Source organism: Carassius gibelio, chromosome B25, assembly GCF_023724105.1.
Source record: "Carassius gibelio isolate Cgi1373 ecotype wild population from Czech Republic chromosome B25, carGib1.2-hapl.c, whole genome shotgun sequence".
Lineage (NCBI taxonomy): Eukaryota > Metazoa > Chordata > Actinopteri > Cypriniformes > Cyprinidae > Carassius > Carassius gibelio.
In genome coordinates this window covers 3626999-3653794 of record NC_068420.1, presented here as the reverse complement: position 1 = coordinate 3653794, position 26796 = coordinate 3626999, and the positions used below count along the sequence as shown (strand labels likewise).

Below are 26796 nucleotides of genomic sequence, written 5' to 3'. Positions count from 1 at the left end.
TCCCGTGATTATGATTAAACAAAAGTTGGTTTATCTTTATCACAAACAAAAAAAATTTGGAATCTTAACATAAAAGTGTTCTCGTAATTTTAATATTACTAAATTTGCTAATGCATGATTATGATTTAAAAGTTGGTTCCTCGTTATCATGATTGATTTTTTCCGTAATCTCAATATACATTTTTTCTCGTAATCTTAACAAAACAAAAGTTGTTTTCACATGATTATGACTTGACAAAAGTTGGTTTCTCATCGTTGTGATTTTATTTTTTCGTAATTTCAACATAAATATTTTCTCATAATTTCCGAAAATTGTTTGCTCATGATCATGTCTAAACAAAAGTTTCTAGTTATCACAGTTTAATTTTTCAAAATCTAAACAGCAAAAGATGTTTTTGTGATCTCAACATAATATGTTTTCTCACGATATTGAATTAATTCTCATTGATTTTGACATAAAAGTTATTCTTGTTATCACGATAAAATTTCCTTGTGATCACAACATAAAAGTACTTTTTGTTATCATAACTTAATTTTCTTGTGACCTCAAAATAAAGGATGGATGGATGGATGGATGGATGGATGAATAGATAGATAGATAGATAGATAGATAGATAGATAGATAGATAGACAGACAGACAGACAGACAGACAGACAGACAGACAGACAGACAGACAGACAGACAGATAGATAGATAGATAGATAGATAGATAGATAGATAGATAGATAGATAGATAGACAGACAGACAGATAGACAGACAGACAGACAGACAGACAGACAGACAGATAGAAGATAGACGGATGGATGGATAGATAGATAGATAGATAGATAGATAGATAGACAGACAGACAGACAGACAGACAGACAGACAGACAGACAGACAGACAGATAGATAGATAGATAGATAGATAGATAGATAGATAGATAGATAGATAGATAGATAGATAACCATCTCATGTTGTGTGTTTTACTAGAATCCCCATATTGAGATCATGTAATTATGATAATTTCAGCATTATCATTCACATTTCATGAGGTAATATTCCCCTCCAGTTTTGAGGGATGGAGATCCGTGTGTGTAAATGAAGGCGTCTGCTGTTCCTGAAGGTTTAGATCTGTTTGGCCAGGAGAAGATGAAGGAGCAGGACGATTGCCTCCCTCACAGTGTGAAAATGATCCCATTAATTCACTTCCCCCGGCTTCTCTGTCCCTGAACACAACAGCACTCCATTCTCTCTCTCTCTCTCTCTCTCTCTCTCTCTCTCTCTCTCTCGTCAGAGCAACATTATCATATCCTGGTTGCCTCGGCAACTGGCTTGGAATGCCTCAATTTTCCCGTCACCTCGGAGCCCTGAGTAAACAGAGGAGATTATCATCCTGTGTTCTATGACAAACACAGTGTCACGTCTGCTTGTCCTAACGCTTGTACTCTTGCTTTCTATGTTCCTGCTGCTTCATGACAGACATCAGATATGACATCTGGCTTCACAGTTATGCAGCGTGAGGTTATCAATGAAAGAGATATAAAATCACAGCATCTGCTGGGAGTACTAAAAACACTGTTTCTGATATAAGATGGTCTAATGGTTTAATGCTCTGTATTCTTCAGCCTTAGTCAATGATCTCTGCTGTGGAGCATGCTATGAGTGAATGAAAATCTAGGAAAATATACAATTATAAAATAAAATAAAAATGAAAATTGTACATATATTTGTGCCAATAGATTGATATAGTGTAGTATATATATAGTGCTTTATAAGTGCTTTGTTACAGAGAAAGTATACACTGTGTATAAAATATTATCTCTCTCTATATGCATGAATTAATATTTCATTATATATATTTATTATATATTTATATATATATATTTATATTTATTTTTTGAATTACCTATATTTTTATATCTGTATTTTCTTTTCTGGAGCAAATCAATAAATAAAAATGAATAAATAAATGTAACATCTAGATGGGAGATTTTTAAGTGCTATTGTTCACACACACACATTAGACAATTTCATTATTTCTGATTTGTACCGGTATGTCACTGCAAAGACCTTACATGATTATTATAAATTTTTAATGCCAAGATATTCGTTTTTTAAAACATGCATTTTTATACAATTATATAGATTGTACAGACGTATATGCATATAGTAGCCTATGTATGTTTTAAGAATTTTCTGACATTTATATTGGTTATTTTTACCTCTTAATAAAATAAATACACCAGTAAACGTTGCTGATTTTCATCAATGAGAGTGTACTTACACATACACAGTATGTTGGTGCTGTCTTTTTTAAGATTACACAAATAAAAAAAAATTAATAGTGCAGTATGAAGAATTTTTGTGTGTTTAATGAGTACATTTATGTTGTTGTTTTTTGAGCTCACGTAAACGAATAATAATTGTTGCATGAAGTATATTAGTGTGTGAACTTCCCTAGTCTGTTCCCTGTAGCTCTGGCTCCAGCTCCGGGTTTTCCTCTCAGTTGAATCGCTCCAGGTGGACTCGTGCATCCAGGCTGTGCATGAGCTCGTGCTGGCTTGCACTGCTTCAATGTCTCTCAGTGAGAGATGCAAACAAGCGTACAGAGCAGTCAGAGCTGTAGCGCGCGCCTGCAGCTGATGCTCTCCGAGTGTGTTTGGGACGTATGCTGTGGGATCTATTGCGTTGAGAATCGAGGACACTTGCTGTATTTCAGCGAAATGTCGTGTTTCCAGTTGCTTTCTCCGCAGCTTGTCCTGGATCTGGAGTGGATCTGAACTGTTCCGATGGATGCAGTCCAGTGAAACCGGACTGTCTTTGGATCTGTGTGTGTGTGTGTGTGTGTGTGTGTGTGTGTGTGTGTGTGTGCGCGCGCGCGCATGCATGGGTCTATGTGTGTGTGCATGAGTCCGTATGAGTGTGTGTGTGTGTAACCCCAGCACATTTCATTGGAGGGCTATTTATTTTTTTTTTTTTTGGATCTTACGTTATGTGATGCATCTAGATCGGGCTGGATCTTCTGGGGGGTGAGTTGCACGTTTATTATTACATTTTAATATATATTTTGTGCAGGAATTTTAGTATTCTCTAGCTTTAGCCGTCAGGATTAGCAATGCATTGACCTCATGGCTTTATTATTCCATGTCTGCATACCTGGAATGTCATTTTTCAGTTACGTATTTCATTATGTTTACTGAAATAGTTATTAGTGTGTAAATCTTTTGTTTTTGTATTCTCTATGGTTTGTGTGCGTTACGTTTCGCTGGATTTGGTTCTGTGAGCTATCTTGGCATGTTTCAGATGTGTTGTTGATGTTAAATGTGTCCAAACGTGTGTATTATTGTGGAACTTGTTGTTGTTTTGTTTATATATGTCTGTACAAGTAAATCAGTCTGAATGCTAATGCTAACGCTAACGTTACTGCTCTTTGTCATATCCGCCGATAGCTCTGCTAGTGCACCTCGGCTGTTTTTGAGCGCTATAATAATCATATTTGACAGCGTCAGAGGTGATATTTGTGTTTTTATTGACGATAGAGTCATGATTGATCTGTTGGGCTTGATTTGTGTGACGGTTTGATCAGTTAGCCGAGTGTGTGATGAACTCGTGCTTACAAAAGCTAAAGCGGCTAAACAACGCGCGTGTGTGTGTGTGTTGAGCATAAAAGCACAAGATTCACACACACTGACTGTATTTCTCAAATTAATATGATAATACCATGGTATTCATGAAGTACAGTCGAATTGCTTAAGTGCAACAGTGCATCTGTATAGAAATTATTAAGGTAACTGTGAATGGTATTACCATGTTTTTTGGTTGTGTACAATGATTTTGTAATAGAATTATTGGAAGTGTGTTTGAGATCCCTTTAAAAATATCATTATACATTTTAGTACTATATAAAAAAAAAAAAAACACACGATGATACCATAACTGTACCCTGGTGCAACCTAAGGAAGGCACCACCTTGGCATAATTGTTAGTGACTCATATGGGTTTTATGGCTGATATCTAGAGAGCAAGTGGTTGATTTGTTGAAAGCAATTCAATGATACCTAATGAAAAGTATATATCTAATTTTTGCTGCAATATTTTACTCAAATCTGGTATTATAACAAATTTTGTCAATGGGTTTTCGTGTTTGACATTGCGTGTGTTCCCATATTCATTATTTACTCGCCTACTTTTTGTTAAAACCATGACTTCAGTTGAACACAAAAAGGTTAATATTTGGACTTTTAGCCTCCAAAATGACAAAATGTTTCTTAAGGGCAGTCCATACGACTAATGCCCTACATACACCAAATCTAAGTCATGTGGTAGCTTTGTGACTCATATGACACTATAAGACTTGAAATGTAGTGCATATTATATAACATTACGTTTATGTGTTATGCGGATGCTTTTATCTAAAGCAGCCAACATTGCATTCAAGGTCTACATTTTATCAGTTTATGCGTTTTCTGGGAATTGAATCCATGACCTTGGTTTTGCTGGTGCTGTGCTTTACTGTTGCACAACTCTTAACTGTTATGATGCTTTTAATACTCTTAAGGTGTCATTTTGAAGCTTAAAATCTCCTGTCCCTATAGAGCTCAACAGCTTTTCCCATTTTTTCAGCTGCCTTGGTTCTGGAAGTTTTCCCATAGGGATTTTCAAAAAGTCTTTGTGAAAGAGTTGTAATCCACAAACCAAATTGGACAAAAAGACTAAGTTACAAGGCTGTGAACTTAATGGCTTTAATGAGAGAAAGGACTGCAATCCTATGAAGCAATGATATGTTCAAATTAAAATCAATAGAGATAAATATTATTTAAAGTTAAGAACAAATGGATTTTGGCAAAAAATGTGTTTATATTTGGTCAATTGCAATCCTTCCTGGGAGTTGGTGCTTGTTTAGGTGTGATTTAATTGTCCCTTGTTGGATATTTTTTATAGAACCATGGTTAAGAATTTTTCATTGCAAATTTTAATGTTAAACATGATTATTTAAAAAAAACGAATGTTGAAATATTGCTGGCTGATGGCTTTAACGGAAACCTATACCATTGATTAACAACCTTGTATCTCACAGTAGGTCTGTCTTTAATGGTTTAAAATCATTTCCACCTTTGGAGAAAATGAATGAGATTTTTACTTCTGGAAGCAAACTGTTAGAGTCAAAAAAGTACATCATTCAGAATTTCTCTGAAAAGTCATGCGCTATATGTTTTGTTTGAGTAAATAATGGCAGAATTGTCTTGGCTGAGTGAACAGAGAGCACACACACTGACAGATCGAAAACTTTGTTTTCAGCAGTACTTTCATAAAGCAGTTTGGTAGAGCGAGGGTCATTTATCAGGAAAGAACAGCAGCTTGATTTGTTTTGGTGTCAGTTTGTCATCCTAAGGCAGTAATTATTGTGTCGCGATTAGTTTGCTGAAGGGCAGAATCATCCCTCGAGTGTCTTTCCTCATTCCTGCCGTCAAACCACACAAGTCCTCTCAGAAATCTTTGTGGAAAAACCGTCCTCTTTCTTAACGTGAGCCAGCATTGACGTTTGCACTGTTAGTGATCAGAAATTCAGCCACACATGCATGAAAGCCATGAAAATGTACACTTTGCATTAATAATTCAAGGTCTGTCAGTGCTCTTGGCGTCGATGGAGTGCTCTGAGGTGCTTTTCCGCAGGTTCAAAGACTTCGAGTCATTACAACTAATGTAACATAATCAAGCTCAAATTGCGCAAATTAATGTCTCTTGACATTTGGCAGCTTCTGTGTCCATTAAGTCCAAAACAACAGTTTCTTCCAGAATATCACAGTGCACTGCCAAAGATGGTCTGATGTACTGCCGCGGCTCCAAGACTGTAAATATTCTTAACAGATAGTTGCAGTCCTGGATTCTGATTGGTTGATACAGCGTTCAAAAGCGAAGATCTTTTAGCAAAATGATGCACCTCTACAACTTATACTTGAGTATATCCTTTCAATGCATGTGCAGAAAATAATCAATATTTTTGATTTCTGTGGGATTTCTTGTTAGTTCAGTGTTGTAGTTGTATTCTTTGTGTGCATTAATCGAGTGTAAAAACAAACCCAGAAATCTACCAAAGCAAACCGAAAGTGCTAATGTGGAAGAGTGGATGCATTTTGCTTTGCTGTCGAAAAGCTTTACAGTTCTAGAAACAAAAATTCAGTTCCAGAAATGTGTGTATGGAAAGTACCTGACTTTTTGGCATGTTTTTAGGGGTTTATGGTTCTCTTTATGAATTGTGCATAAGCGCTGATCATTGTGGTGGCTCTTGGATTAATGCTGTGTGCGTTCGAGAGTCGTTGCTCAGGTTATTTTCATCTTAGTTCCTCATTTCAGTGAGTGAAACTGTGCGTTGTTTGACTCTAGAGGTTATGTTATCTAGTTTTCCTATTTTGCTCTTGGCTTTGTGTGGATAAGTGCTGAAAAGCACCTGAAATGTGAGCTTTATAACCTGCCTTTATTCAAGATATAGCCTACACAGGTTTTTATTCTGTCCTAGGCGCCATCTTCGGTTGTGTTAATGTGAATTGTTTGATCTTCATTGAGGCACTGGGCTCTTTCATTTAGTCATTTTGAGATTATCGACATCTTGAAAATGCTTATATTATTATAAAATAAATGTAATTAGTTATTGAACCGTGGTGTCTTTTATTGTAGTGCACTTGGTCCCGTTTTATTAATGCAGTACATTTCTGAAGCTCAATTTTGAATTGATTTGAAATGAACTGTTCTTTACAACCTTAACCTCCACGAACGTAGAGACTTAATTTCTCAATGCTCAATGTCTCAATGCTTAGCTATACATATTTGACTAGACAGCCTTGTAATGTTTCTTAAGCTTTTAATGCATGTTAGTTACATCAATGAACAGTTTTGGAGGTAACGCATTACGTAAGGAGAATTGCGTAATCATGGGGTGTGCTGGTATGAGTATCGGTACCGAACGGTTCACGGGCAAATTCCAAATGGAAGTGTCATCCCTATCCCCTTAAAGTGGGGAAACTTTTTTAAAATATAAAATATGTTTATTTAGAACAGTTATGCTAACAACAATAAAAATACATTTATGACAGTAAAACAGTGACATCTGCTTTTTTCTTTTTTTAACATTGGTAAACTATGAATTAATTTTAATAAGCAATATAATAATATTATTATGTTTATTCATCTACAAGGTATGGTTCAGTACTGCCACTGTTTTTTTTAATAGTAAAGCACTGATTTGGTTTTCATTTAATATCCATTTGAAAAACTATCGGTTGATTAATCGGTATTGTCCAGAGTGTGCCAACCTATCTATCGGTATCAGTAAAATCCACTATCGGATTACTTCTTTTCAGTATTAAAAAAGTATATATATAAGTATTATAAAAAAAAGTTACGCAATATGCATGAACAATGCATTAATTTCCATATCCATGCAGTATTTTAGAGAGTTACACAATATTGTAATGCTTTACTTTTAAAAGTAACTCCGCCCAACACTGTCAATTACTATTTTTAAAATTTGACTTACGACTTGTAATGTTGCGTATATTAATTGATGTAGATTTACATTTATTTATTTATCGGTTTGTTGTATTTATGCCAATGTGGAGTGCAACAGCTAAAACTATTCCAATAGTAGAATACCAATACCTAAGCCATTCCAATTAATCAGACTATTTGGCCGTTTTATTAAAGTATGTCCCTGGAGGCCATGTATCACAGTGATTTAACCCAGTTTTTTAATTGATTTTGGGAAAAACCCATTTGACTGTTCTGCGGTTGGATGGATAACCTGCGTTCAGTACGATTTGGTGCATGTTCTGGATCCAGCAGATGCCTTTTTGGCATCAGGTGCTGCTACGGTCTGAGTTGTCCTGATCCCCAACAAAGCCTCCTGGAGATAAATGGCTTGCTGGGGATTTCTATTCCTGCGGCGAGCGTGGTGAGGTGATTGCAGGATATGTCTGCTAAGTCACTCTCTCCCTCGCTCTGACATTTTGTTATCATGCTGCCATTTGGCTGGAACCCAAGTGGATTCTAGTGCAGCGAAAGACGAACGCTTTGCTCATCCAGCCTGGAGCAGAGCGTGTTGAATGACAGAGGAGCGGTACGAGTCCTTACACACACTCCAGAGCGGGATGCTGTACAGGATTTTACACCCCTCATAAAGCTTTGTAACTGTCTTGAATGGCAGTGAGTTACGGCCTTGTCTTCAGCTCGCTGTTGGGGGCCGTGTTTTGTGCTTCTGTCTTGTTTCCAATTCTAGTGAATGAGGGGGATTTTAGATTGATTTCATCTGTTTTTGGCCAAACTGTGCTCATATTGGACTTCATTCTTTGCAGATATTTCATCATAATCAATGGACGTTGCATGGAAGGATGGTATTTTTAGGCACATTTGTGAGTTTTCTTTGTCTGTTGCCATTTTGCTGGTACTCCTAAAAAGTTTTAAGTGAGCTTTCTTTTGTTTTTTTAGTCTTGTAAAGACTGTATCAACTGCTTCTGTCTGAGATTAATGTTAAAGCTTTAATGCATCAATGGATCTTTCATGAAGCTTTTGAATCCTTGCTAAACCTCCTTTAAAGTTTTATATATATATATATATATATATATATATATATATATATATATATGTATATGTAATGCTGCAACCCCCCCCCCCCCCCCCCGGCAAATATGAATTTACATTTATTTATTACTGTGTATGAAACCAGAACCTTTCTGGTGGTCATTTTGAGATTATCGCCATCTGAAAAATAGTTTATTGCAATTAGTGTTGAAATCAAATGAATGTAAATAGTTTAGCATTGGCATATTTTATACAATTGCTCTTGGTTCCGTTTTATAAAAGCGATGTGTCTCTCAAGCCCAATTTTTTTAATTGATTTTGGGGAGTTCTTGCTAAACCTCCACTGTTACAGCTTGTGCGGTTGAATATCTTGATTAATATAGATTGACTTTAATCCATTTTCTGCATTTATGCCAGTGAGGAGCACTATAATGAAAACAGTTCAGATAGTAGAATACCAATACATCAGCCAGGCCAATTATTCAGACGTTATCTGGCGATTTTAAGAATATTGCCATTAGCTGTATAAATAGCCAATTTTTTTTGTAAATTACTGTGTAATTTATTGTGCATATGAAATAAAAATTGCATTAGATATCGGTATCGGCATTGGCCTAAGCTTGTTTTATTCTAATTTGGCTCTTGACGAGCGTTTAATTTGCATGCTGAGATTTTTGTCTCCTTGTCATTTGCAGATGGTGCTAATTTGTGTCCTTGGGTTTGTTTTCTTTGTACCTCCGTCAGTTTCAGGCAGATGTGTTTTGTTAATGTGCTAAAATCAGACCTGAATGTGTGGGATATGAAACACACAAACATCAGCAGCAGCAGCAGATTTGTCTGTGTCTTTATTTAATTACACTGTTATTTCTGCACGGCTGCACGGTTGTTTTCTTTCTCCATGGTAGTGCAGTCTGACTTGATGGTGTTAATCTTTTATCTACAATTTATTTGTAGATGAAATTTGTTTGTGACTTGTGTAAAAGTGCTGCCAAAGGCTGGAAGAGCAGCATTTCTACTTCACCGCTGGTCCTGTGCACCGTTCATAATCTCAAGATCATGTGATGATGCCGCCCGGGACGCCCGTCAACCAGCCAAGATGTGAAATGAGCACCTGCCACCTGCTAAGTGCAGGAATATTTAGCCGGTAGACAGCGGGTGTGTTTGTCAGAGGTTTCTAGCGCTGTGACAGATGACTGCGTCTGCATTCATGAGGTGTCAAAACATGTCAGGTACTGTGATTTTCTGCTGCCGTTTCATCCTTGTTCAGACCCCAGCCCTGTTTGGCGGCTAAAAATGCTGTTTGTTTGAAGAAACCTGAAAGATAGATTAGCAGTAAATGACTGAGAAAAATCATCTGTAAGAATAATGAAAGGAAGCCATTATGGGATTTGTTAAAAGAGAGATTAAAGGATTTCGGTATGCAGTCTTGATGTTAATATTTTGGACATTTTTGAAGATAATAAAATCTTTTTAATCTTTACAAATATTTAAATCTTCATTTTTTAACCAGATTTAAGATAAATCAATTCACTACTCCAGTTTGAATGAATGTTCATTTTTAAAATGAGCGGACTGCACAATGTGACTCTGTGTTGTTACAAGCTCATAAAAATGTCTATATGTAATAGATTGTGTTTAACACACAAAATAGTGATGATCAGGTCAACGCAGAGAAGTATAGAACTTCTACATCCATTTACAAAAAAACTACACTGGTATCGGATTAGATCGGTATCGGCAGATACGCAGAATTTTTGTTATCGGATCGGTTCTGAAAAAATGGTATCGTTGCATCTAGGGCTGGGTACCGAACTTCGATGCCTTTATGGTATCGAACCAAAAACTTCGATACTATGAGTATCGAAAAATAATTTATCTTACGGTGCCAAAGTTCGGTTCCAAAAGCCAAGCGGCCGTTTTTTTTTTGCTAAGCGGCTATGTCTGTCTGAGCTTGTAGCTTGTAGGACCCAAATTCGCCGTGATTGGCTGTCCACCACCACGTGACGTGACGAGGAGGATTTCTGAAGATACTCACAGTGACACAACACAACTGTAGTTGTTTTTTTCTCAAAACGTTACCGGCTACACTTTATAAAAGTGGATGCCGAGTCAGCAAAGTGCAACATATGCGATAAGAGTATTGCAACCAAAGCCGGTGTTAATGAAGCATTTGTTTGGATGAGTGTTTTGCCCTCCCTCCCTGTTTAGTTTGGTCTACTGCATGCGTATCTTGAAACACGCCCCCTTTCACGTCGTCTAAAAAACAGAGAGAGACAGATTTATCCGGTACAGCGAATTTCTCTAAGCAGCAGGCCACTGTATACGTTCACTTAAAACATAACTGACTGTGTTTACGAGAATACTTGCAGAGACAATTATTTTGATATAATTGTGTGTAAGTGTTCATTCAGAAGTTACGAATTCATTCTCTGTACGCGCATTGTCTGAAACGCTGCTCACAGCGCGTGCTTTGAATGAGTGAGCGCAAGCTCCGAATGCGCAAATTGTTTAAAACGCATGAGTCAGCAATATTTAGAAACAAATGCAAACGATCGGCGAGTTCAAGTTCATTAGTGAAGCACATAAAGCTATCATTTGAGTTCATAAACTTCTATTTCATGCATGATTCATATGGATCTGCTAACTGAATGCAAAGTGTGAGTTCTAGAAGAATGTTTGTGTCTTGATGAGCATGTATCCCTCACTAGGAGTCGCTAGCACAGCTGCTGTTCTTTTTTTTCTTTTCATTTTTCACGGAGGATCAGTTGATCTATTGGTTAAAATCCCCAAACTCTATACTTAAATATTAAATTAATGACAACATGCGTTACGATGTGGTGGGCTGCTGTGGGCCAGAAAGTCCAGGGCAACTTTTTGGTCCCAGTCCGCCCCTGAATGGTGCACCCCTATCCAAAAAACACAACCAGTTGTATTAATAATGTTGTTCTGAGCGTGCTGGGCGATATATCTAACGATATGATCATACACATCTAGTCAGGACAAGCTACGCAATATTGTGTTCATTATCCCAGATGAATCGCCTTCGTTAATGAATGCGATATTGCGTGGCTTGTCAGTGATCTACGGCTCTCTATTAAATGCCTCTCCATTTAAAAGCAGGTGATGGTAATTTAGCGGTAATCATGGAACCAGATTTACTTATTAGATGCGCATGATCACATCATTAGATATATCGTCCAGACCTATTTCGCAGGGAGAACTTCTCATGTTTTTATCTTTATATATTAGATAAAATATTAAACTTGTAATTAATAAAAAACTAAAAAATTCAAACCACAATTTTTTTTATAATCTAGAACTTTCAATCCTGCAGACGTCCATATTAATTTAGTTAAAGTTAGTTGAACATGCACAGCAGATCAGGAATGAGCCAGGAGAACTTTAAAGTGCTTTGATTTCAGATGATCTCGGTAGCTTCGCTCACGGCTGCACGTTTGTATGCAGAACGAGTGGTTGGCCAACGAGGTTGCAAGCTGTCATTGAACCGGCGAGCTGAATTTAAATGTTAACTCAAGCTGTCACACACTGACATACCATGCACTTAGTAGTCATCAAGACAGCTTGACTAAATAGTTTATCTTCCTTCTAGCACTGATGTTTGAGATTGGCTTCGTCTGGATCTTATCTGCGCAGGATCACGACCTTATAGAAGCACATGCTCAACTCAACAAGTGTGGGCAGGATGAGTTTGCACATCAGTCCGGTCAAACTACATGCTTACATTGAGAAAACTATAGAAAAGAAGCACAGTGGAATGCAAAAACCTGTTAAGATCTGATACATGTCTGATATTTAATATTTGCATGTTGCTGACCGGCTGAAAGCTGCATTTATTCTGATTTGCTGTTAGTAATAGCTTGCTACTGTGTTATACTTCGTCATTTTGATTTTGAGTTGTCTTTTTGAGTTGACCACTAAAACTGAATGTGTCTACATATTTAGCATTTCTGATTATATAGGATGTTTAAGTCAGGTTTTTACAATATTTTCCTTCATATTTCCTGCATCTTTTTGGCAAAGAAATTTAACAATTTGTTTGTTTCACATTTAAACCATGTTGGTTAAATGGTTAATTGGTCCCGCCGATTTCTTCAGCAGCACTGTTCTGGAAGTATTTTATCCATTCGTTTTTTTTGATAGGGATTTCTAAAAACTTTAATTATTATTATTTTTAAACATTATAACCTAAGCGATGAATCAAACCAACCAGCTACAAGGAGCATCACAGCATTACAAACTTCGATTTGTTGCAGAAAATTATGTGAAAATTGGACAAAGAGACAAATATCCAAAACTGTGTACATAATGGCTTTTGGAGAGAAAGAACTACAATACCATGACGCATTGCGAATGACTTAATCGAATTAAAAACATATACATTTAAAACTATTATTTTAAATCGTTATAGAAACTATACAAATATGTAAGTATTTTGTGAGTGACCCATTCGCAGGACTTAATGGAAGTGGGTGGAGCTAGATTTCTCTTTAGCGCACAGCGCTCACAACTAATTGGTGGAATTTTCTGTTCAGCATTATAGGCAATATAGTTTTTATGCTGGAATTACGCCATTAAACAGAATTATAAAAAAAAAAAAAGTTAAATTTAATGTGAAAAGATGGCTACATTCAAGTAAGAACCTCTGAGCTCATGACAGATTTGTCTTTAACGGTTTATTTGTTATTAATAAAAATCACAAAAAAGTGTTGTCAAAAGACCTGGTGATTCGGTAACCAAGTCGGTACTAAAAAAATGAAAATGTGACGGTGCCAGGTTTCTTTAATTACCAGTGGAACCGAGGACCCAGTCAACCCGGTTCTTGACGCATACAGTGATATGATTTCCGCGAAGCAGAAAACGTGGACAGAATCTCAAAAACTAGTCATTAAAATTAAACTTACATTATAATATGGACAGTCAATGAATTTTGCAAAGTTAACAAATTAATCAAATCAAATCTCAATATAGACCAGTATCTGAAAATGTTGGTTGAAATCTGAATCCTGCATGTTCTGCGCGTCTCTGTGTGAATGAATGGTTTGTTTACTACATAGACTGAAGCGCGCAACACTTGCAGTAATTTCAGCATCTGCCGTCTCAAAGAAAACATCAACAACATCAACAGAACTGTTCTGAGTCACTTCACAAGCATTTTACCCTTTCATTTGAGGAAAACCAGTGTCAATTTAAAGGTATTCACAGTAGCTCGTCAAGACATTGTGCTAGAAATATTCCTATATTAAGTAGAATGTATGTAAGACTGCTACTACTGTTGAAATTTTTTTTATAAAAATTAATTTTTTTAAAGAAATAAATCACACAATATTTCTTCCATGGTTTAGTTTTAATAGCAATTCCCTTTATCAAAAAATAAAATGTGTTTAAATTTCATGAATTAAAAGACGAATTAAATTTGGGTGAAACTTGTTTACTATTTTTCATATTTATATTACATGTACAAAAGCTTTAAACACAATTGTATAAAGAAAGGCATTGGTTTATTTTTAGTGATAATTTATTTATTTATTTTTTTGCTTTGGTACTGAAATTGGTACAGAGAACCGTGGATTTTCACTGGTATCGTACCGAATACAGAAATTTTGGTACCATGACAACACTAGTTGAGATAGTTGCCCAGGCAAACATTTCTTATTTTTATTTAGTCCTAAATTAGGACTAACTCAAATTAAATCAACTGAAACTTAATAAAAACCATATAGCCTAGATATACAAAATATACAAGCAAAGTTACAATAATAGTTACAATAATGTGAACTGAATAAAAAATTTTTTTTCAATATTTTAACAAACTGATACTAAAATAACTCTTTTTCTGAACAGAAACTTGATCTAAGTTACGTCTTTGCTGAAGGGATTTATCCGAAACCTACGGCGTTCCTCAAAGAGTTTTCTCATTTCTCCCGTCCCCAAGGGATCGCTCTAATTAGAGTGTAAATAAAGCATTTGTGATCTGGCATATGTTTCTGTGAGCGAACGTTTTCTGAACTCCCTCTGCGACCGAAAGACTTTCCACAACACGACTCACAGATAGATACCAAGCTTTGCTTTGAGGAAATTCGAGGAGGATGTAAATGAGATGGAAGAAGGACCCAGATGATGTCGTCTCCCTTCTGACTCTCATTTGGCTTTCAGCGGAGAGTAATTTAGGTGAAGCGGAGAGCGACTGCTGGAGGAAATTAGATTGAGAGGGTTTCTGCTGCCGCATCCACTGACCGCCAACTGAACCTGATGACTGACAGGAAAGTGACAGTGAGGGAGAGGAAGTCGAAAGGAAAGGCGCAGAGGTGAAGCGAGGGATAGAAGGAACAGATCTCAGATCACTTTATCTGGCTCTCAGGACTTTTCTCCTGGACTAGACTAAACAGTTTAACGTGGGCTTCATCTGCACTTCATGAATTGCACACAGCTGGTTGTGAATTCTGATGACATGTTCATTTATTTCCTAAACCTAGAGTGCTGACTTCGAAGGCAGTGTCTAGACAGTCTTGAAATCTTGTAAAGTGATTGTGCATCACTCAAATAGCAACTTCGCTACATATTTTAATGACAATAATGAGCATTCGTCCAATTTTTTTAATTAGTTAGCTTCTAAAAATGGAATTGAACGTGCCCTCAAATTAATTGTAAAGATAAAATAAACGATTTCCATTTTTTTTTAAATGTGCCTTTAAAAATGTAGATAGATGTACTTCATAACATTATTTTCTAATATGCATTACAAATACATAGAGCACAGATATTTAGTAAAATTTCATTTTTAATGGGGTTAATTTTTTTATAGCAATATATTTTGTTTATTAATTAAAAAAATGTTTCTAACTTTTTTTTATTTTGCTTTTACCTCTGAATTAGTTTTTTGCTCATTTATTACAGTGTCCTCTAGGATTGTCTAAATTATTGTCTAAATTATAAGGGATAAAATAAAAGATTGACAGACAAAAATTGTATGTTTAAAATTGTATGCAGCGAATTAAAATGCATCATGACATTATGTCAGTATTTAGCTAGCGTAAGGAATGTTAGCAGTTTTCAGGAACAGCCAACGATGCTTTAAATGCTGTAGGCAGCACACCAGATTTTGGGTTTTATCTAGGTTTGCGGTGCTTTTACTTCAGGGTGACAGATTATACAACCTCGCTTTATAAGGCTTGAAAGGATGGTTTGATTTCTTTGGTCCCCTGTCGTTCAATGCTTGACCCAAATATCCAGAGCTTGAGTACTCGGTTGATTTATCTGTCAAGTACTCAGTCAAAATGAATAACATGCACAAGTTTAAGTGATTCATGTAGGTCATGGTGTGTTCTTGGTATTGTGCTTAAGTTAAACGCATATTATATATGCATTCTGTCATATCCAGAATATATATTTTTTTTAAAGTAAAACATTTTAATTGATAATTGTTTAAGTTATGACAAAAAAGAAAAAAATGTAGCAAGTTTTCAAATTATTTAAACTTATTCATAAACTTAAGACCGAATTTTTTTCAGGAATTTCGATATATCGCTATTTGTCATTGCACCAATCTTACGATATTATACTTATTTTACTAAAATATTTGAATTGTTCAATGTTTTTTTTTTAGTTAAGTCAAACTAATCGCTAAAGTGAGTTTTCAATTCATTGTAACGTCAGGAAACTTCAAATGCAAACTTTGGTCGGAAAATGTGTTGCTTGTTTGTAGTGAGTTATTCAACTTATTCACTTGATCAGATGATGATTATACTACATTTTAAAAAAATATCGTGGAATTGCTTAACTTGATGTCACAGCTATTAATTTTCCCACAGAAATCATCTTAGTAAATCCACAAGTTTGGATAACCGATTAGCATTGTGCATGTTGTTTATTGATTGAATAGTTGGGGTTAGGTGATGCTGCGATCATTGCGCGTGTTGTCATGAGTGAATCTGCTCCTGCGGATCTGGGTTTGGCTCCACGCATCCCTCTCTGTTTCTCTCAAAGCCACCATAAAGATCCTTTTATCTCACAGTCCTTCCCCACTCAGAGACCAAACATGATGAGATTTTATCTTTCGCAGTCTGTTGAGGCTAGATTTAAGGCAGCTATGATTTTACGTTTCAGCCTTTGACAATATTATATACCTCAAAAAATGTTTACCTCACAACATAAAACATTTATTTGCATAGCGCTTTTTACAATACACGTTGTTTTTAAGCAGCTTTACAGGAAATCTTGATGTTAATGTATCTTAATATCTTCTTACCTATAAGTCACATTCAGCCGAATGGAGTTTGGCGATAATATAGTTTATATTTTGTGACAATACAAGCAACCAAACAGTTAAGAATTGGTATTGTATATCGCTTTAAATGAGTATACTGTGTGTATTTGGATAAAATTGGACGTCTTATCATAATATTTATATTCAAATAATTTAACAATATTTAATAAATATAAAATATTTTAGGTGTTAAATGTCAAAGGCACTTCCATAATTGTGTTTGAGTTATGACAAAAAACTGAAAATATAAAACAAAAGTCAAGTTTTTTTTAATGCACTTTTCACAATTTGAACATATTCACAGGCTTGAATGACATTTAAACCAGTCGCTATATAAAATATTGGCAATATTTATTGGTTATTTTTATTTTAGCAGCACAATCATTATGAATCCATGATGAATATTTGATCAGTCTAGCCGTTGAGGGTTTGTTTTCAGATGTTGAGCACATATGTATGTCTTGTGGTCATGTGGAAATCAAAGAATCCTTCCGCTCCGTAATGGGACCAGATTTCCCAGAACCCTTTGTATTGATTAGGATTACTGCATTTATTCCTGATTTGGCAACAAATGATCCATTCACGTATGATTGTTTCTGTATGAGGATGTTGTTTTGTGTGTAAATGAAGTAAAACGTCTCAGTCTGGCTCTATAACTTCTGCCCTCCAGCTCAAATCTCCGTTATGAATCTGAATCCGTTTTAGCGTCAGATCAGACGTGTGAGTGAAATGCCCTCTCAGTCATTGTTATGAGCTCCTGGCGTATTCCCCTGTGGGAGGAAGACAATTATATGCTTCCTCTGAGCTGGGTCACACAGCAGCAAGGGTGGAGGCTACTGAACACAGCCTGCTGGGAGCTTGTTGGTTGAACACAGGAATCTTCCTGTTTGTGTCTGTCGTCTCTGAAGGGATGACTGCAGTAGATCCAGGGGACAGCTGGTCGGCTGGTGGGAACCTCTTTAGTCCAGTTGCCTTCAGGACTTTTGTTTGTAGTTACCGAAACGCTTGATCGTTTTGAAGAAGCATTTCTATTGTTGTAAACAACAATCCAGTGTTAAAAATTTCAAAGGGATTCTAAAAAGTTTAAATTAGTGTCCCATAGGGCTGGGTTGAAGAATGCGGCAACGCAATGTTCTGTTGTCGTAGATAACTGACCTACATTCCAGTGTTCAGAAATCCAAAAGCGTTCTAAATATTTTTCAATTATTGGCCACAGGGCTGTTTTGTTTTGGTGTACAAATCAAGAGATCGAAGTTGTTTAACATAAACACGTCTGCTGTGTAAGTGTTTACTATAGTATATCAGATTTTGATTTAAGAAAGTCCATCATCAAAAGAAAATTATAATCTACTTTATTTTTGAGTGTTAAAACTAAATTTCTAAATGCAAAACAGTTTTATTTTTTTTGTATTTGATGTTTTACGCTGGGGTTGTGTGCCATTTAGGATTTAATTGACAGTGTTTTAAAAAATTCCAGTTCAATTCCTGCATTTGAGTTTAGGTACCAAACCAGATACAGAATTGCAATTCCAATTTGAATGAAAGGAAAATTCAAATGAGTTTGATGTTTTAAAGAAAACAATTAAGAAGTCTAGAAGTTTCAGATAGTAATTTTTTATGTATTTTACAAAACTCTCATGATTTACAAAAAAAAAAAAAAAAAGCAACATTTGTCTCGGGAAAACTTTGAATTTGTTTGAAGATTTAAAGACAAAACCTAACCAGCCTAGAAGTTTCAGATAGTAATTTTACTGTATTTTGCAGAATTTAAGAACTAAGAATTAAATAGAAAAGCAAAGTTTGCCTTTGAAAGCTTTATTTATTTTTTAAATCTAGAAAAGCTTTTCTTAAGAATAATTTTTAAACTTTATGTAATTTTACAGAACCATATTTTTTACATTTTGTTTTACAAGTTTTTTTTTTGTTTGTTTAAGAAAAAAACTTTACCTAAGAAGTTTGAGATGTAATAGTATAAGTGAGGTCTGTCTTGGAAAAACCGTTTGTTTGATAGATAGAAATGTAAGAAGCCTTGATGATTCAGAGACTGAAATTCCAGCTATAAAATTAGCATTTTATCATATTAAATAAATGAATCAGTGGAAGATAATCATTACCAAGAGTACATTTTCTCGATTGAATTTATTTGTAGTAATATCAGTAAATTCCTCTTCTTGTCATTCCCTGGCAAAAGAGAAATGTTCTAGAAGCAGTTTAAGTTTTCAGTGTAAAAGATGTTTGCAGTATGAAATGTATTTATGTCTTGGTGATTTGTCTATGTGGTGCTTTCACAGTGGATGTGTCATCTGTTGTTGGTTTGTCAGAGTATCTCGACAGAGCAGCTCTCTTTGTAGTGCCATGATCGAACACAAACAGATGAGGAACTCCATCAGCAGAAGGTCAAGAGACATTCTTGCAGGGAGCAAGATAATGAACCGCAGTTCTTCATGAGAGACATTTCTAAAAAGACGTTCCTTAAATTCACTCAGCACTTTTGTTGAGGCTTTGATGACATCTAACAGCTCAATACCGCGATTCCTGCTTTTCCTTTCAGCGTATTTCACAGATGTTGTGCCATATTTCTGCTAGAGTGGACAGGAAGTAAAGCATGATGGTGTTTTTTTGTGAATGGGTTTTTTCAGGCGTGGCTCTTATGGTTAGCTGATTCACTCTGACTCGCTCTAGCTTGTCTTTTATCAGCGTGTATAAGTGTATAAATTCTATCATTATCAGTTGTGAAAGTTGCTCTTGACAGGAAGCTTGTATTGAGAGTATCATCTCAGCACCACTGTGTCTGGATTGGCATGTCCATCTCAGTTATGCATGACCGGTCCGTAGATTGGGTGGAATGTAAAGCAGTCTTGGTTGTAGAATTATTTCTGAAATGCCAGTCAGGCTCATGCTAGAAAAAGGGCTTTGACTGGCTTCAGGTCCAAGTACTCCAACTGCTCCACCCCCCCAAAATCTATTTTACACGGCTTAATTTTTACTCTACTTTAGCAAGCAGTGCTTCCTGTTTTCTCACTTTCAATTCTTGGAAAGTACATTCCAGTTGTGCAGTATTGTTTTTACTGTTAATAGTACTGTTGAAGACAGTTGAAAACCATGTGCAATTTATGGAGCTACTTCACTCAAAATGAAATTTCTGTTGTTACTCCCCCTCAATTTGCTAATATAACCAATTACATGGAGAAAGTTGCACGGACCAATTTTATTATATTTTATGATGTTTTTAATCCATTTTGAATGAGCTTTTGGTTAATGAAAATTGGTATGTATAAAGATTCTTAAGCTATCTTTTGTTTTGCACAGCATAAATAATAACGTACAGGTTTGTAACCAGTTAAGAGAAGTTTCTTTATGAGTTAAATAGGCACGGTTTCGATCATTTTACTGACCCTTGGTAGATGGGCCAGATAGATGCAGATCTCATAAATGATTCATTCTCTTGTCTAGATGGATTATAGGAAAGCCTTGTTTTTTTTTTTTGGTGCCATTTTTATAATATTTCCATTCTGGTGTCAGTGGGATGGTGGAATACATCCGTCATGGCGCAGCTGCACTTATTGTTTTGCTGGCTTCATTGCCCCCTGTCACCATCCAGCTGGGATTTAGTTTGCCAGCCTTTCCCATCTCCTCGTTCAACTGAAGGAAAACAGTTTCTCTCTCCGTGCCAGCCGGTTAATAAACCGTCAGCCAGAATGTCTCTTTTCTTTTGTTCAGGCTAGTGACCTTGGGTGGGAGATTGGCAGAAAGAATTGCACAGTTCGCAAGATTGTGGTGATAACTCTATTTATTACAGCGTGGGCCTTGTGTTAAGTGTTTTTAAAAATATCACAGCTTCGGAATATAAATATATAAACACTGGTAACTGTGGTTGGCATTAGTGTTTTTTGGAATCCACCATAACCAAACCTGATGATTGCCCTTACAACATGTACATTAATAAAAACTATGAAAACTGTAGTGAAAATGCATTATAATCAGCGATTTTGTTGCTTTTTGCTGTCTTTGAAGTATTGTAGTTATTTGTATTATTTTAAACACTAAAGTTTGACATCTTAAAAAATGTGGAGAATGCTGTTGGATTTTTTACTAAATCTTTTACAATCTTAACATCAATCTTAATTACAATCTGAATATTATTTGTTTATACATTTTTTTTATTTAATGTTGAAATAGGGGGTGTGCGATATGATGATTTTTGATTGTGTACGATTGAATTTGATAGTAGCAAAAATACTATGGAAGTCATTATGGACCAGCCACTGTTTGGTTTTCCACAATCCTCACAATAGCGTTTATAATCAGAAGAAGAAAGAAAACTCATTCAGGTTTAAAACTTACTCACTTTTGAGTGAGTAAATGGTGGTATAAAAGCAAAACACTATGACAGAATTGATAGACAGCTGACAGAATTTTTATTTTTCTTTAACGTTAATAAAACTACAAAACAAAACAAAACAACAAAAAAGAAAAAACCCTCACTGCTCTTGACTGAAGAAATGTAATAAAGTAGCTTTAGGAATAAGTTCATATAGTGTTTTATTTTTATATTTGTTCATTTAATTTCTTGAATGCTCCTGCTAAATACACCTGTTGTACCTGAAAATATTATGTGTTGTTGTAATGTGTATGTTTGTCATTCTTTATCTTTGTTATTAAAAAATAAGAATGTTGTTCCAAACCTGTAAGAATTTCTTTCTTCTGTTGCATACTAAATTTCATTACCATGTTAGATAGATTACATTTAGTCTCACCTGACTGTAATGCGAATTTAGGCAAAATGTGCATAATACTTAAACATAATGCTAAAATGTAAAATCATTTTAAAGATAAGCTTAATTATCTTTCTTCAATATTTCTTTCTTTTTTTGTTTTCAGAATAGTTGAACATGACTTCTAATCTTAGATTTATCCAAATAATGCCTCAAAATTTGTGCCAAAACCTTTGCATAAAATGCATTATATAAACTTCTTTTGCAGTTTGTAATTTACGTTTATCAAGACATGAAATCTACATTCATGTTAGCCATTTTTCTGTTCCATTCTTCCATTCGTTTCCACTGAATTGTACTGGAAATGCTCACGGTTTCTTTTCCAACCTTGTGCTTTTTCTTCAAGTGCTCGTTTTAGCCGCAGCATGAATTAAACATGGCCTTGTAAAGGCAATGCTTTGCAGCACTGAAACACTTGGAGCTGATGCTCATGCACCTCAGAACTCACTTTTTGGAGGTTCCCCTGTGTTTTGGGAGTGTTTTTATTTTTGACGGCATGACAAGAGAAGTTTGGAATGGGCTTAGCTCATGATCTGCAGAATCAGTGTTTGGAGGGGTAGAAATTGGTTGGGTAAACCTTGGCTTGAGTTGTACATGTGTTCATCATAAATTTATTGGCTTGAACAAACACAATTGAGCACACAGCTGCCGCCCATATTGTGGTTTGCACAGGCACTTTTTGAAAGCAAATTTGTTGAACAGGAGCTAAAGGTGTTAAAAAGAGTCCCTTTCTCTAGTAGAGCGATGGTTATCGTTCTTTTAAAGCATGCAAAGAAGCATGGCAAGCTATTTTCAGGAGCTCAAAGGCCCATCGTATCCCATGCATGACAGGTCTGCGACGGTATTTCAGAACTCAAACATGCGTGACTCCGAAAGGTCTTCATAAATAACACATTCTCGTAATCAAAACAGATGGCAGTCTGTTGTGGTTTTGGTTTTGTGTGCCTGAGATTCTTCTGGAAACCACATCTGAACCCAACTCCAGATCCCATCCCCCCCGCTGGGCGTGACCCACATGACAAATCCCAATTGCTTCCTTATAGTGACTGCTAGGCATATGCAAAACTGCCAGTCGGTGGATTGCTTGTAGAGTCAGACTCTTTCTTAAAAATATACGTTCTTTATCTCTATCAGTGATTCCTTGAAGAACATCAATTGAACTACAAAAGGTTCTATATAGTGTAAAAAGTTTCTTTAGATTATTCAGATGTTCACTCTTTAAAATAAATATTTCAAAAGGGGATTTTGCAGAAATGCCATAGAGTAGAAGAACCATTTTGGGTTCCCCAAAGAACCTTTCTGCCATTTTCTTAGGATAAAGAACATTTTAATAGTCTACTTACCTTTTACCACTCTAAAGAACCTTTTGTTCCAGTAAAAACATTTCAAGGTTGTTAAAGGCTCATCTTGGAACCATCAATTCCAATAAAGAACCTTTATTTTGAAGAAGGTAGAAGAACCCTTTTTGGTTCACAAAGAACCTTTCAATGAACACTTCTCAAAATATTATTTTTGTATATATGTATGTGTGTGTATATGTCCTTTCCATTGAAAAAATGTTCTTTACACTCTTAAAAATTAAGGTTGTTTATTGGCATTGATGGTTCCTTGAGAAACTTTTAAAACTTTCCAATGGACAGTAGTGGAAAACGGTTCTTTAGATTATTAAATGTTGTTCACTCTAAGAAAATCATGGTTATTTTAAGAACTATTGACTGAAGGGTTCTTTAGGGAACCAATAATAGTTATTTTTATGGCATCGCTGTAAAATCCCTCTTTGTAAGTGTTGTATTGTCCATTAAATAAGAGAAATTGGCTTTAAAAGTTGGTGAAATTGTCATTGTTTTTTGGTGTTTGTGACTGTGCTTTAAATTCGAGAAACCTTTGGATAACGTGTTTGGTAGCATGCAAAAAAACATCATGCTGCATTTCTAAATTTACAGCTTTGCACTAATAGTTTTACGATACTAGATAAACAAGTCCGTCTTTACCAATCCACCATCCTGACTCATCTTAGCATGAATTGGGGTGATAGGGTTGGTTATTATGCTAATTTACAATGGGTTTTTACAGTGAACTTATCCTTATTTAGAAATTAGCTGAGAGCGTCTGACTCTAATGGCCTAAGCTTTTCTCAGCATCATTTGAATAATTAATTGATTGATGATGTGTTTTCATAAAACAAAACTGATTGGAAAGACTGAGTCAGACGAGTCTTGTGTGTTTGTGTAGCCCGTCTACTCAAGTCTTCTCCTGCTGTGTTTGGTGTATATTTCTGTCAACATGTTATCTCTAGGCCTCTGCTGGTATTTAATTGCCATCTTGGCAACAAATGGCTTCACTTCGCCCAGAGGGTTATTTTGCAGCAATTACCTTTGTATCAAGTGTAGCACTTTACACCTTCCTCAAATTACTTTAAATTAGGACCTACACGGGACTTCAAATTAGCTTTGTGTTGTCACTTTTTGCAGCAATGAAAGATGTAACCATTATTTAGGAACACGTTAAACATGTTGGTAGGAACTGCTACAACGACAAAGTTTAGTTTGATTGGCAAATAATGCTTTCAGCCAGAAATGTTAGTGTGAACACTAACAGGGTGAAATGGATTTGTTAAAAGAAAAGCTTTCTTGTGATGTGCAGTAGTTTGTGTCTGAACTATAAATGTGACACCCGCAGTACACACTTGACTTTGCCAATGGAGGCGTCTTTGGCATGACATCATCTTTCCACCTTCAATAGACCGTTGTCACACCATGATTGCTCGCTTTAACTTCCCACACGTTTGTACACTTCACCTTTGTTGTGCATTAGGTTTATGGCAGATGACTTGGCAGTCTCTTGGATTTGACTTCAGAAAGTCATTGTCATTTTCAGAGGCCCAGCTTTTAATGTTACAGTTGTTATTGTAAGCATTAGCTTTGATGTATTTATTGTTTTATTAGTACATTTATTTGTATTTTTTTTATAATTATTAGATTATTTTTTTAATGTATGTATTTCTATCAAATATCAAACACACATGTTTGCAGTCTGCAGCAGTGCAGCGATTGATTCCACAATCACTTAAGTCACAGCACATGTTTTATGATAAATATGAATACAAAAATATAGTAATTACACCATAAATGCATATAATTAAAGTCTACTGTGTTTCACAGTCAACAGGCTATGGGTTTTTGGCCAGGTTTAAAGGAAACGAGCACTCGTGGAGGTAGGAAAACACAGGATTGCTTGTAATCAGTGTTGGGTAAGTTACTCAAAAAAAGTAATCCACTACAAATTACTAATTACTGCTCTAAAATTGTAATTTGATTACATTACTGATTACTGCATGTAAAAAGTAATCAGATTACTAATTACTTTACTTTCAAGTTACTTTGAAAACCTATTAAACATACAAGGAAAAAAACTACAAACAAAGTGAAACTTTCCGTAATTTAATATTGACTGAAAAATATTACAGAAATATGAAAACAGCAACTTGAATTAAAAATCCAATGCATTTCTATAACTTAACATTCTTAACATAAACTTGCCTAACAATGAAAACTGTAGTCTTTTTAAATGTATATACAGTGTGTCTTAACTACATATGGCCTGTCATTCCAAGGAAGCTTCTATTATTACAAGTCCAGATGTCTGCGGTTGTGGAGACATATTCCAAACGCTCGAATGTTTTTTTTTAAGTTCATACTCCATATCCGCATAGGTCACTTTTCGTTCGAAAATCGATTGCACAATCGATCTGACCAACCAAAAAAAGTTTCGAAAATGAAAATAGGGAATAGATTTTGACCAAACTATTAATTTTAAAACATAGATGTAAAAAAACTCGTGTTGGGGCTTAATTTATATCATCTTTAGTGGGCTCTGGCTTGCGCTCCGGTTTGTGAGGTAAATGAGCGGTCATGTGATGTGTTTCGATTAGCGCGAGAAAGATGTGAAATGGATGCTGATGCTGAGTAGATGCAACGGAGGCTTGCCTCTGGCGAAAATACGTTTTGGTTGCACCAGCAGCTAAAGCAAAGTTCTGAGGTGTGGAAAAGTTTTGACCGTGTTTATAATAAGAATAATGAGTGAATAATGACGCACCATCAGTGAGCGCAGGAACACATTGAAGACATCTACAGTGGATTCATTCATTTTCCTCCACAAAAACATGTAGACCTAGCCTAATCTCTGTGAGTAAAGGTTTTTCAAATGATAACTATATATTCATTAAGGCTTAAATGCATAATGTGGACTGAGTATTTACGCTAATGTTGGCATTATTCTATTATTAAATGTCAGCTGATATGTGGAGAAGCAAATCCGGCGGAGCTTTTATCTTAATTTCGTTATTGCTAAATACCCATCTTAATTTAAAATTTATCTTAATTTAATCTGTTAAAAAAGACTCGTTTTTATTGGTGCGTTGGTTTATTTATAGGCTAAATGAGTCTATGTCTATTTAGAGTGCTGAGATGTTACGATGTTACAGAGGACTTATTTTATTTCATTATTCCAACTTCCAAGTGGTCTAGTCTACGTTAGTTATGAATCAAGTATGTTAAAACATGTATAAATGACTCATTGTTGACAAAAGGCAAAAGAGCTGTGTGTGTATGCGCACATCTGAATGTCGGGCTGCGCTGCACACGGGTTCGGGCTTTTAAAAAGCTGTCAATCAAAATGTACTTGTCGGGCTCGGGCCGAAACCTGTCGAGCTCGGGTCCTGTCGGTCCTAACTTTTAAGGCCCGATTACAGCTCTAATGCCAATTAATAAGAAGTATTGCTGACTTGTGCGTTTCCAAGCGCTCTCATTCGTCCGATATGTGGCGTTGAAAAAGGAAACGTCTTTTTTTTAGACATGGAAAATCGATTTTACAATCGATTCAATGAACACTTATGTCTTAAAAATCGAAAATGCTTTTTACACAAAAGTGACAGCCCTCTATCCGCATAGCATTTATCTAGATACCTTGCAAATGTCTTTGGGTACTGCAAGGGTACAGAGCTGTCCAAGTAGCCTATATCGTAAGCAAGTCTCTAAATGACTGCGATTCCACAGTCGACAAGGGCAGCATTTCCTCCACCACACACGCTGCTACAGCTCTCTTCACCTGTCCAGAAGTTACCTTCCCTCCCGATCTTGAACAAAAATCTCCGTCCATTTTAACAGCACTAGTTCTCCA

General features: G+C 35.7%; 1 protein-coding gene across 1 annotated transcript in view; it reads left to right on the top strand.

Moving 5' to 3' along the window:
* The first annotated feature begins 2474 nt into the window (after window positions 1-2474).
* Window positions 2475-26796, top strand: part of znf609a (zinc finger protein 609a) — a 92550-nt gene continuing 68228 nt past the window's right edge. The window contains exon 1 of the mRNA XM_052597182.1: window positions 2475-3014. The gene's annotated coding sequence lies outside the window, so the exon portion shown is untranslated. The remainder of the gene's footprint in view (window positions 3015-26796) is intronic.